Source organism: Pseudonaja textilis, chromosome Z, assembly GCF_049901715.1.
Source record: "Pseudonaja textilis isolate UNSWEBS1 chromosome Z, rPseTex1.2, whole genome shotgun sequence".
NCBI classification, from domain to species: Eukaryota; Metazoa; Chordata; class Lepidosauria; order Squamata; family Elapidae; genus Pseudonaja; species Pseudonaja textilis.
The window spans coordinates 105,483,057-105,494,070 of NC_142008.1; the positions used below are offsets into that span (position 1 = coordinate 105,483,057).

Here is an 11,014-nt window from a genome sequence, read left to right on the forward strand (position 1 = left end):
TACCAATTTCTGACTACTTCCATTTTGGGGGTAGAAGTCTTGTTGGCATGGCTGATTTCCTCTTCACAGCAAGACACTAGGTGATGTTTAAGATTCTTGGTTTTTTCTTTGTTTTGTTTTCAATTTGCAAAGTAAAAATATGCTTAGTATTGCCCCAAATGTATGAGGGGATACAAAGTAGGAGTACCAAATCATTTTTTAACTTCTTTGAAGTGATTTATAGGCACTTGATTTTATTTAATAGCTGCCCTGAATTTGAATCAATTTTGAGCAATCTCAATCACATTATAGGTACAAAAAACTCAAATTACATTATATTACAAATTCATTTAAGTTTTAAATAATTCCTGATTTGTTTACATTACACTGAAGGGAGTTTTATTATGTGAACTAAACTACTCCTACAATATGAGCTTGCAGTGTGGGTTATACAAATATGCTTATCTACCCCTAAAATGATCTCATTGTTACCTGCAAAAGAACCATTGTTTTTCCTCCCAACTGCTTCATGCTCTTCTTTATTTAATTTTTTTCTCTATTCAATATAAGATTTCAATACCCATGCTGAACCCCCTTATCTACAGCCTGAAAAATAGAGAAATTAAGGAAACCGTTAAAAAATTAATGGGTTACACAACCTTGTAACCCACACATATGCACATGTATATAGGTGTGTGCACATGCATTTATCTCCTTCTGTATCTATGTATGCAAATGCACAAACAATGTACCTTGTTGTCTCTTTCTATCTTTCTGGGTTTGTCTGTCTGTGTAATCTTAAACTAAACAATTGTCAATGTATTTTTTTGGAAAAAATATTTGAATGCAGTGTAAATTTCTTCCCATATCATAGCATTATAGTATTGATGGTGTCGTTGTTAATGTTGTTCAAAATAATAACATATAGTAGAATTAAATCAAGCCTTCTCACCCCTTGGATTTTTTGCATAGAGGAATGTTGGAACTGAAGATGTTTCTCAGATAAGAACTGAAATGTTTTCAAAGAAAAATAAATAAAGAAAGTCCAATTGCCTTTTGGGAGTAAAAAAACCATCTTTGGGACAACATGACTTGGATGATTGAGAATCTTCAAAGAAAAATTGTTTACATGGAATGTTCATATATTTAATCAAGGTCACTTTTTTCCTTATCTCCGATTTCATAAATCTGAGCCTGAAATAATGGGGCTTGTTTTAGTGCACTCGCTGATATTTATTACAGTGTATTGTATTCTAGAAGCTCAATACTTCAACTCCCATTGCTAATTAATTCCTTGGAGATATACACTACTCTCTACATATGAAAGCATGCATTTAGCTGTATTATTGGTGTAGGAAGCTCCATCTTCATTAGGTCTAATAGCATTTAGTAGCACAATATTTGCAAAGTTATCTTGAAGAAGTTGATTGATTAACTGATCACATTCTACTGAACTCAAGTACCTCCAAGGAACAGTCAGGATTGTATAAAAGCTTTCCATTTTCTGGTCTGTGTCTGGGAATTATTTTGTTTGACATAGTTGATAGTCCATCAACGCTGGTTTGAGGAACCATTGAATGAATGCAATATTTTCAGTAGCTGGCTAATGTAGAGTATGAGTTGAGTCAGGACATTCTTTTCATCTCCATTCAGATGTTTATGATCTTCTGTGCTTTCCCCGTGAGAGAGATCTCTGCAACATATGAGTTTTCTATCTGCCAAACTTTCAACATTTCTGGTCTCCAAGAAATGCACAGTGTGAGAACTCCTTAGAGAAAAGAAATATGCAAAATGATGCAAGGGGGGTAAATATACACTGCTCAAAAAAATAAAGGGAACACAAAAATAAGACATCCTAGATCTGAATGAATGAAATATTCCTATTAAATACTTTGTTCATTACATAGTTGAATGTGCTGACAACAAAATCACAAAAAAATTATCAATGGAAATCAAATTTAGCAACCCATGGAGGTCTGGATTTGTAGTTACACTTAAAATTAAAGTGGAAAAAAACACTATAGGCTGATCCAACTTTGATGTAATGTCCTTAAAACAAGTCAAAATGAGGGTCAGTAGTGTGTGGTCTCTATGTGCCTATATGACCTCCCTACAAAGCCTGGACATGCTCCTGATGAGGTGACGGATGGTCTCCTGAGGGATCTCCTCTCACACCTGGACTAAAGCATCCCCCAACTCCTAGACAGTCTGTGGTGCAATGTGGTATTGGTGGATGGAGCAAGACATGATGTCCCAGATGTGCTCAATTGGATTCAGGTCTGGGGAAGGGGAGGGCCAGTCCATAGCATCAATGCCTTCATCTTGCAGGAACTGCTGACACATATATATATATATGACAAATCTTTAAAATGTGTGGACTTGGACTCTCTGAATTCCCCACACATCTTACAATTGTTGAGATTGTGGAAAGCTGAAGACCTTATGGGAGATCAAACCCATTCTAAATGTAAAATCTGAATTGCAGATTATTACCTTGCAAAACGCTTTTGGAGAAAACATATATTCTGCCAAACACATATTTTTGTTTGATCATGATCAACTGAATCATGATGACTTTATTGGAGTCTAGTCTTGCATTTATACACATTTTTAGTAATCCTCTAACATTGGTTAACTTTGGTTTCTGCTTAACTTTCATTACTGTTTAGCATAGTAATTAATACAATTAATTATCTCTAGTTAAAGTCTATGTTATTGCCACTGGAAGATTCTAATACATTTTCCCCATTGGTTTGCCATCCAAGATAAGAACATTCCTGCAATTACAACTCTACACCTCTCGCTCTCATTTGGCTAATCTCATCTAGCAAGCTACCCCTCGCAAAATGAGCCAGAAGCAGAGTTCACTGGAGAGTTTTTTGGGAAAGGGTAAACGAGACAACAATGAGACAGCAGAAGGGTCACAGACTGCCTGCAAAAAGAAAGCGGCATTTAAAAGAAAATACCAAGATTCCTACCTGAGTTACGGGTTCATCGCAACAGGTGATTCACAAGCCCCCAACCAACTCTGTGTAATATGCAGTGACAGACTTGCTAATGAAGGCATGAAACCATCAAAACTGTACCGCCACCTGGAGACAAAACACCCAGCATTGAAAGAAAAGCCCTTAGAATATTTTGAAAGAAAAAAATGGGAAAATGAAGGACAGAAACAATTATTGAAGGCCACTACTTCAACAAATGTGTCCGCGCTAAAAGCATCATTCCTGGTCACAGACCGCATTGCTAAAGCTAAGAAGCCCTTTACTATTGGGGAAGAATTGATTTTGCCTGCTACAAAGGATATTTGCAGTGAACTTTTCAGAGAGGCTGCAGTGAAAAAGGTTGAAAACATCCCCCTTTCGGTGAGCACCGTAACAAGAAGAATTAGTGAAATAGCAGAGGACATCGAGGCACAGTTACTTGAGAGGATTAATGAGTCACCATGGTACGCAATTCAGGTGGATGAATCTACAGATGTTGACAAAGCAATATTGCTTGTTTTTGTGAGATACATTTTTCAGGAGGATGTACATGAGGATTTGCTATGTGCACTATTTCTGCCAACTAACACCACAGCTGCAGAGTTATTCATATCCTTGAACAAATACATATCAGGGAGGCTTAATTGGTTGCACTGTGTCAGTGTATGCACGGACGGAGTGGCTGCGATGACTGGGCGGCTTTCAGGTCTGACAACGCGGATCAAGGAGATTGCCTCTGAATGTGAGTCCACACACTGTCATCCATAGGGAAATGCTGGCAAGCCGAAAAATGCCACCTGAGCTTAACAGCGTTTTGCAAGCTGTGGTAAAAATTATTAACCACATAAAAGTACATGCCCTGAATTCATGTCTATTTGAACAGCTCTGTGAAGAGATGGATGCAGAACATAGACGCCTTCTCTTGTACACAGAAGTGAGATGGCTTTCAAGAGGTAAATCGCTGGCAAGAGTTTTTGAGTTAAGAGAGTCACTGCAGAGATTTTACTTGGAAAAACAGTCACCATTGGCAGCATACTTCAGTGACGCTGATTGGATCTTGAAACTTGCTTACCTGTGTGACATTTTCAACCTGCCCAATGAACTCAATCTCTCACTTCAGGGGAAAATGACAACCTTTTTCAAGTTGGCAGATAAGGTTGCAGCATTCAAAGCCAAATTGGAGTTATGGAGACAGAGAGTGAACACAGGGATATTTGACATGTTTCACATAGTAGCAGGGATTATGGAAGAGACTGAGTTTGGACCTTCATTCACCCAGTTAGTGCATGATCACCTGTTTCAGCTTTCAAAAGAGTTTGAGCATTACTTCCCCATTGCAAAAGACCCCAGGCTGGGGATGGAATGGATCCGGAACCCAAGCCAGGGGAATCAACTTTAACCCTACAAGAAGAGGAACAGCTAATTGAAATTGCAAATGATGGTGGCCTTAAATCTATGTTTGAAACAACTTCAAATCTATTTGCATTCTGGGGTAAAGTCAAAGCAGAACATCCTGACATTGCCACAAAAGCACTGAAAGTCCTGCTTCCATTTTCAACCTCTTATCTTTGTGAGGCGGGGTTTTCTGCATTGACAGCAACAAAAACAAGACTATGGAGTAGACTGGATATAAGGAGTACAATTCAAGTGTCACTGTCTCCCATCACCCCCAGATGGAACCGTCTAGGAAAACAAGCCCAGAGCTCCCACTGATTCTACATTTTGGTGATATTATAGTGTAATAGTAAATAAAATAAATAAATAAATAAAATAAAATAAATAAATAAATTAAATAAATAAATAAATAAAAAACCCTAACCGGTCCTTGAAAAAGTGTTTCTGCATGAAACTGGTCCCTGGTACAAAAAGGTTGGGGACCACTGACCTGTAGTTCTCACCTTATTGTTGTAGTTTTGTGTTATGGCACTGCCTGCTTTAGAAACATGAGGCCCAGCTCAGCCTTCTCAATTATTTTGGATGACTTCTTCTCTATTCAGTACAAGATTTCAACACCTATGCTGAACCCACTTATCTACAGCCTGAAAAATACAGAAGTGAAGGAAGTCACAAAAAAACTAATGGCTACAAACCCTGATTCCTTCTTCTGTATATTCAATTTAATCTTGGATAAATTGACTGTTCAATAGGAATTTAATTGAAAAACAAATGTATTCTTTCAGAAATATATTAAAACACATTGTTTGTCATAGGTGGTTGAATGTTGGTTTAATTCAAAACAAGTGAATTTAATTTGTAAAGTTTGGTAGGCTTGCACTTAGTGAAAAATATTGAGCCAGGCAATATATATTGGAAGATGTTTTTCCTAAACTTTTCATCTCTATATCTACTTATGAAACATATTCAGATGGTTATTGTGTACAACAGGAATTCTCAAAATCTGTGGTTGTGTGACATCCTAAAGTAACAAATGAATTAGTGTGACTATTCCCCAAAATATGATATTGATGAGGATGAACATGATAACTGATAGGAGAACAAAACATTTTTCATTTGTGTGCAGACTTTTGTGTGAGAAATTTATATGCAACCTAATAAATAGTAAATATATATTTTAATGAAACTGTTATTTATTTACCTGCCCTCATATTCTGCTCCTTCATCTTTTTTTCATTCCATCAATCTTCATTTATAATGTTTTAATCACTGACATGTTTTCTTTCTCTTTTGTACTCTAAAACTCCTCAATTAGTAGAGATGATGGAATATATTGCTAAAGCATACAGTAACTCATAGAGAGGCCTTTGATGACAAAACAAGGGTTATTCTGCTATTTTTACTATGGCAGGCTTCATCTGCTGTACCCTGCTGAGTTCAAATGTTTTCAAGGGGCATACAGCTAGGAAGCAATGTTTTCCAGCCTTTTGTGTGGGTTCAGAAGCTGTTTGCTTCTCCTGAATAATAATACCTATTGAACAAAGGCTGATAAAAATGTGGATATTAATCTAACATGCTGAACCTGGTGCTGCATTTTCTTCTTGACTCTGAGGACTTGCTTCTATTTGAGGAGATCCTTTGTCTCATCTCTTGGTCCATAGGAGGCCACATGCAGAAGGGGCTTCTATATGGCTTGGAACTAAGTTAGCTGCAGGGGTGGGATTCAAATTTGTTAACAACCAGTTCTGTGGATATGGCCTAATTTGTGGGTGTGGGTTGGTGGTCACGTGACTGGCTTGGCATGGCTTGTATGTAGATATTATAAATATTGATATAAATATTGATTTTTTATTAAAAAAGAGCAACTTTTAAACAATGGTTGCAATGGCTGGGAATTTCAGGAAGCTGCATATTCATTTATTATAATATGTATGCCATTTATTCATTGGATGGGCAATTTCACTTCACTTCCATGGCTCTTTATTCTGTAAAGCCATGTAATGCAAACTTTATCCTTTGTGTGTGCCTTCAAGTCAATCCTGACATCTTCCTGCAAACATCCCTGCAGATTTCTTGGCAAAATTTCAGAAAGGATTTGCCACTGCCTTCTTCCTAGGGCTAGTGAAACAGTGAGTGGCCCAAGGTCACCCAGCTGGCTTTGGGTCTAAGGTGGGACTAGGCGCTAGGGTAAGGTGGGACTACAATTCAGCCTCCTTGTTTCAAGCTTGATGCCTTAACACTGCATCAAAATGACTCCTAAGGAATGTATCTGGAGCTTAAACACACAGATAATTTCTTATATGAAACAACCTGGGGCATATGTTTCTAAAATCTATTTTACATTGGATTCCACAATCGGAAAGCCTCTCAACATGGCAATGGTGAGGGGGCAAGGAAAAATAGAAAAAAAGAAACAAGATTTATATGACTCTCATATAGACATAAGATTACTTTAATGATGAACAGAAATAGTTTGAAATTTTTCAATTTATAAAACAAAATTTAATCCCAAATTCTATATTTTGGAGCCTGTCAGACAAGTCACACAGATGAACAGGTGTCTAAGAACCAAGTTATAACAAACATGACCAGACAATATAAGAGAGAGAAAGCATTAAAGAAATAATGAACCTTGGAATTCATGTATCAAGAGAACTCTTACATATGCATACTCTTACATGCTTTTATATCACTAATGCTTTTATATCACTAATGCAGGATAGATGTTCTAAGAGCAGACAATATAAATCAATTTTAAAAGAATACAAAATAAGAATTAAAAAATGAAACATAAACCTTGAGCAATATAACAAGCCATGCTACTGTTCCTAAGGTGAATATTCAACTATTTATTTTACATAATAACCATTAATGCCTGTCAGAAATAGAAAGGCATCGTCAACACGCTAACCCCAACTATGCTCTTCACTATGTTCATGATCAGGCCCCAGTTGGAACCTGGAGGCGCCAAAGAAGCCATCTCCGGCGGGTGGGGGGAAGAAAGGATGTGAGGAAGATCAGGCAGATGAAACAGGGCAGGGAACCTGGGAAGAGGGAGGGCTCTCTATGCCCTCATGGAGCCTCGGACTATGGAGAGGGGTCAGTGGGCCGCTTCGAGCACCAGCATCCCACCAAAACAAACTCTTCTCCTGCAAGATGGCTCATTCACACGAGAATGAGCACACGTCCTCATTCTCCTGCTCTTCTGGCGCTCAACCTATGTGGAATTCTTAGCCTTCACCTTGATCTTCACTGGTGACCCACTTGGAGCGATGGTCAGGTTGTTTTCCTGACCATCGCTAGCATCAGCAGCAACAAAAGAAAGTGGCGCTGCCACTCTGCCACAGCATGGTAGGTGGCAACTGCTGGTATTAAGAGGAGTTGCTATGGCAACTTCCCTCCTCCTTCTCCTCCTCCTCCCCCCGTCACTTGCCACCTCCCTCTCAGCTTCAACCACACATGTCCTCATTCTCTTGCTCTGTTGGCACTTCCAGGATGTGAAACCATAGAGGGGGACCTTGCCTAGAGCAGCACAACTGCAACGTGCATTGGACTTGCCCCAAGAGGAATGAAGCTGAGAAGGAGGTGGCAAGTGGGGAGGAAGGAGGAGGGAAGTTTATCCACATGCTTAAAGCAGGGCCATGAGCACACACACACACTGCCCCAGTCCTCCAAAAGCACCTCCGTGGGCGGCAGAGTTGGCAGACCTGGCTGCCTCCTGCTTGATGGTGCTGCTTATGGGTGGCAGCTGGGTCCACTGCCTGCCACATAGTAAGGAGAGCTGGGAGAGCACTGCATGGTGGCTTAGCCGACCAGTCGAGATCGGGGATGTTGGGGGGACAGCTAGGTAGGTTGGGCAAGGCCTGGGGAGCCCCAGGGACAGTGGGGGAAGGGCAGGCTTACTTAACTGACTGGGCAGGGAGTGGAGAATCAGACAAAGAGGGGCAGGGGGGGCATTTTACGAGTTCTCCGAACTACCAGGAGCCCTAAGATCCAGTTCTATAGAACTGGACCAAACCAGTAGAATCCCACTCCTGGTTAGCTGAGGGATTGTCTTTTACCCATCTGATAAGATTCAGCAGATTGATCATGCTATAGTTCCCATCAGCCAAACAATACTAACTGACTAGAAAAGGTCTTTTTCTGCTGCAGCCCCTACCTTATAAAATATTATCCTTTGGAATGGTTCCAACCCTGTTTACTTTTCACAAATCTTTAACAACTTGGCTATCTACCTGGGACTGGACTTCAGAATCTGTGAAGGGGCCTATTACTTGGATCTATGGCTAAGGTTTATACTTATTTATTTTGTGTATGTTTTTATTGTTTTAATGACTTTTAGATTATTTTTCACTATTTTAGAAATTTAAAATTGTAAGCCCTTCAGAATCACTTCATTAAGATGAGTGGCTATAGAAATTGATTAATTGATTGAATTGATTGATTGATTGACTGACTGACTGAATGAGTGATACATATACAGACGCATACATATTTAGGGTGATTTTTCTCATTACAAAGAAGGAGGAGGAGGAGGGGGAGAAAGAAAATATGTAGTTTTCTGAATCCAGTTTTAAATATTTCTAAGTGGTAAAACAGTTTGTTTCAATTTGCTAAATGTAAGAAGAAATATATTTTCATACTACTCTACAAACTTTATCTTGCATATAAATACAACGATACATTTTCCTCCTGTTTTGTAGTGAATAATAAATGATGACAGCTGTCTTTATTTTTTTTTTAATTATTTATTCATTAAACGTTTGAAATTGTCTATCTCCCTTAATGTGGGACTCTGGTGAACAAATAAAAAATATTGAAACATAAAATCAGAATATAAAATTTACAATTTAAAAAGGCAAGGATTATAAAATAATATTAAAATTAATAAAAGATAACTAGAAGAGCTTTCTGGGTGCTAATCAACAGTTACATGCTCTTCTGAGGGATCCAAGCAAGATCCCACAGCCAATTTTTACATCTTTCCAAAATTGCTCTCTGCCTCACCTCTGGGGAGAGAATAGTAGAGAAAGCTCATTTCCTGGACCTCACTAGTTAGAATTCTTTATCCAACAGAATCCACAATATGCTTCACAGGTGGCCTAATATAATGTAATGGGGTGAAAACATTTCCATAAATAGCATGTCTCCAAACAATATCATTTTGCTTAGTAAAAGATAACTTAAAAGAGTATAACAAGGTTGGTGAAAGCCAAAGCACAAACCAAAGATATATACAGGAAGGATAATGTCACAGGAAGAAGAAAAATAATGGCATTGTTTCTTTGTCATGTCTCTCTATTTACATTTTCAGTATCATATTAATATCTTATAAGCAAGACAATAGCTTGAAGTCACTCTGCTTTTGTTTTCCAGACAGAAAGAAAAAAACTAAACTGGCCAATTTAGCCAGCTCTATCAAATATTTGTATAATCAATATGATTTCAAACTATATTAGGAATAATACCTCATTGTGCTTCATAACTCTTCATAAGAGGAAACAACATAATTATCATTGCTTCTACTTCTGTTAAAGCATGCTGCAAGTAGATAAAGTAACATTCCTTTGTTAATGCCATTACAATACACACTTACGAAAGGAAGCTAATAGCATTATAGAATAATTCCAATGGGTTATCCCTTAATAATCCCAATGTTTAATTCTGGACCTGAACAATGAAGACTTGTATTTATCTTCATATCATCCTTATGATATCCTTCATGTTTTTAGAATAGGAAGGTGAAAAAAATATTCATTTATAAAATTTTTGTACTTCCCAAATTCTAATGATCCTGGGCACCTCAAAAGTACTAAAACAAGAAAAATAAAATTAACAAGAAAAAATAATAATCTTTGCTCCTAAAATCTAGGAAACGGCAATATACAATATTTCAAGGAATGAAACCCTTTAAAAGATGAATTTTATATTTTTTTTTAACCTAGAAGCATGCCATATATGCATTGAATTTTCACCTGAAATGTAAGAGTGGTAGAAAAAAAGTTTGTAAATATAACAGAAGCAGATTTTAAAATGGGTATAAATGCAAATGAATTTCATAATGTGTCACATTTAAGCATATGTATGAGATATTGAAAAGATACTTAGATTTTTTTTTTAGAAATCTATCTAAATGTCAGCTAGAAATGTGTACATGGTTATGCTCTATAGTCTTCCATTCATGTTTAAGGAAATACATGAATAAGCCTATTAAGAAAGTATGCACAACTTTTTGAATTGTTTAAATATGTGTACACATGCACACACACACACACACACACACACACACACACGTATAGGGATGCTACTTAAGTTTGACCAATCTTCCTAAAATCTTGTAAACCAGAGGCCACTTCATATAAATTATGAACCATCAAATGTAGCTTTGATTCTATACAACAAATTTATCCAGGAAAATGTATTGACTAATAGAAACCTTCAACTAGACGAAAGAATCCTGGTCCTTTTCTAATGAAAAAAAAAACATAAGTCAACACAATATGTTGCATGGTTATTAAACACTAGTATAGAATTATGGCAAAATCTCCATCCATAGATTCCTACAAAAAGGAATAATAACAATAATAGAAATGCAGAATCTTTAAATCACAAAGTATTCAGAATGTGTATCAGAGAGACCTAGATTCCTGAGAGAA

General features: G+C 37.4%; 1 pseudogene; it reads left to right on the top strand.

Moving 5' to 3' along the window:
• Positions 1-2,825: 2,825 nt before the first annotated feature.
• LOC148124205 (SCAN domain-containing protein 3 pseudogene) lies at positions 2,826-3,731 on the top strand (annotated as a pseudogene).
• Positions 3,732-11,014: the final 7,283 nt, after the last annotated feature.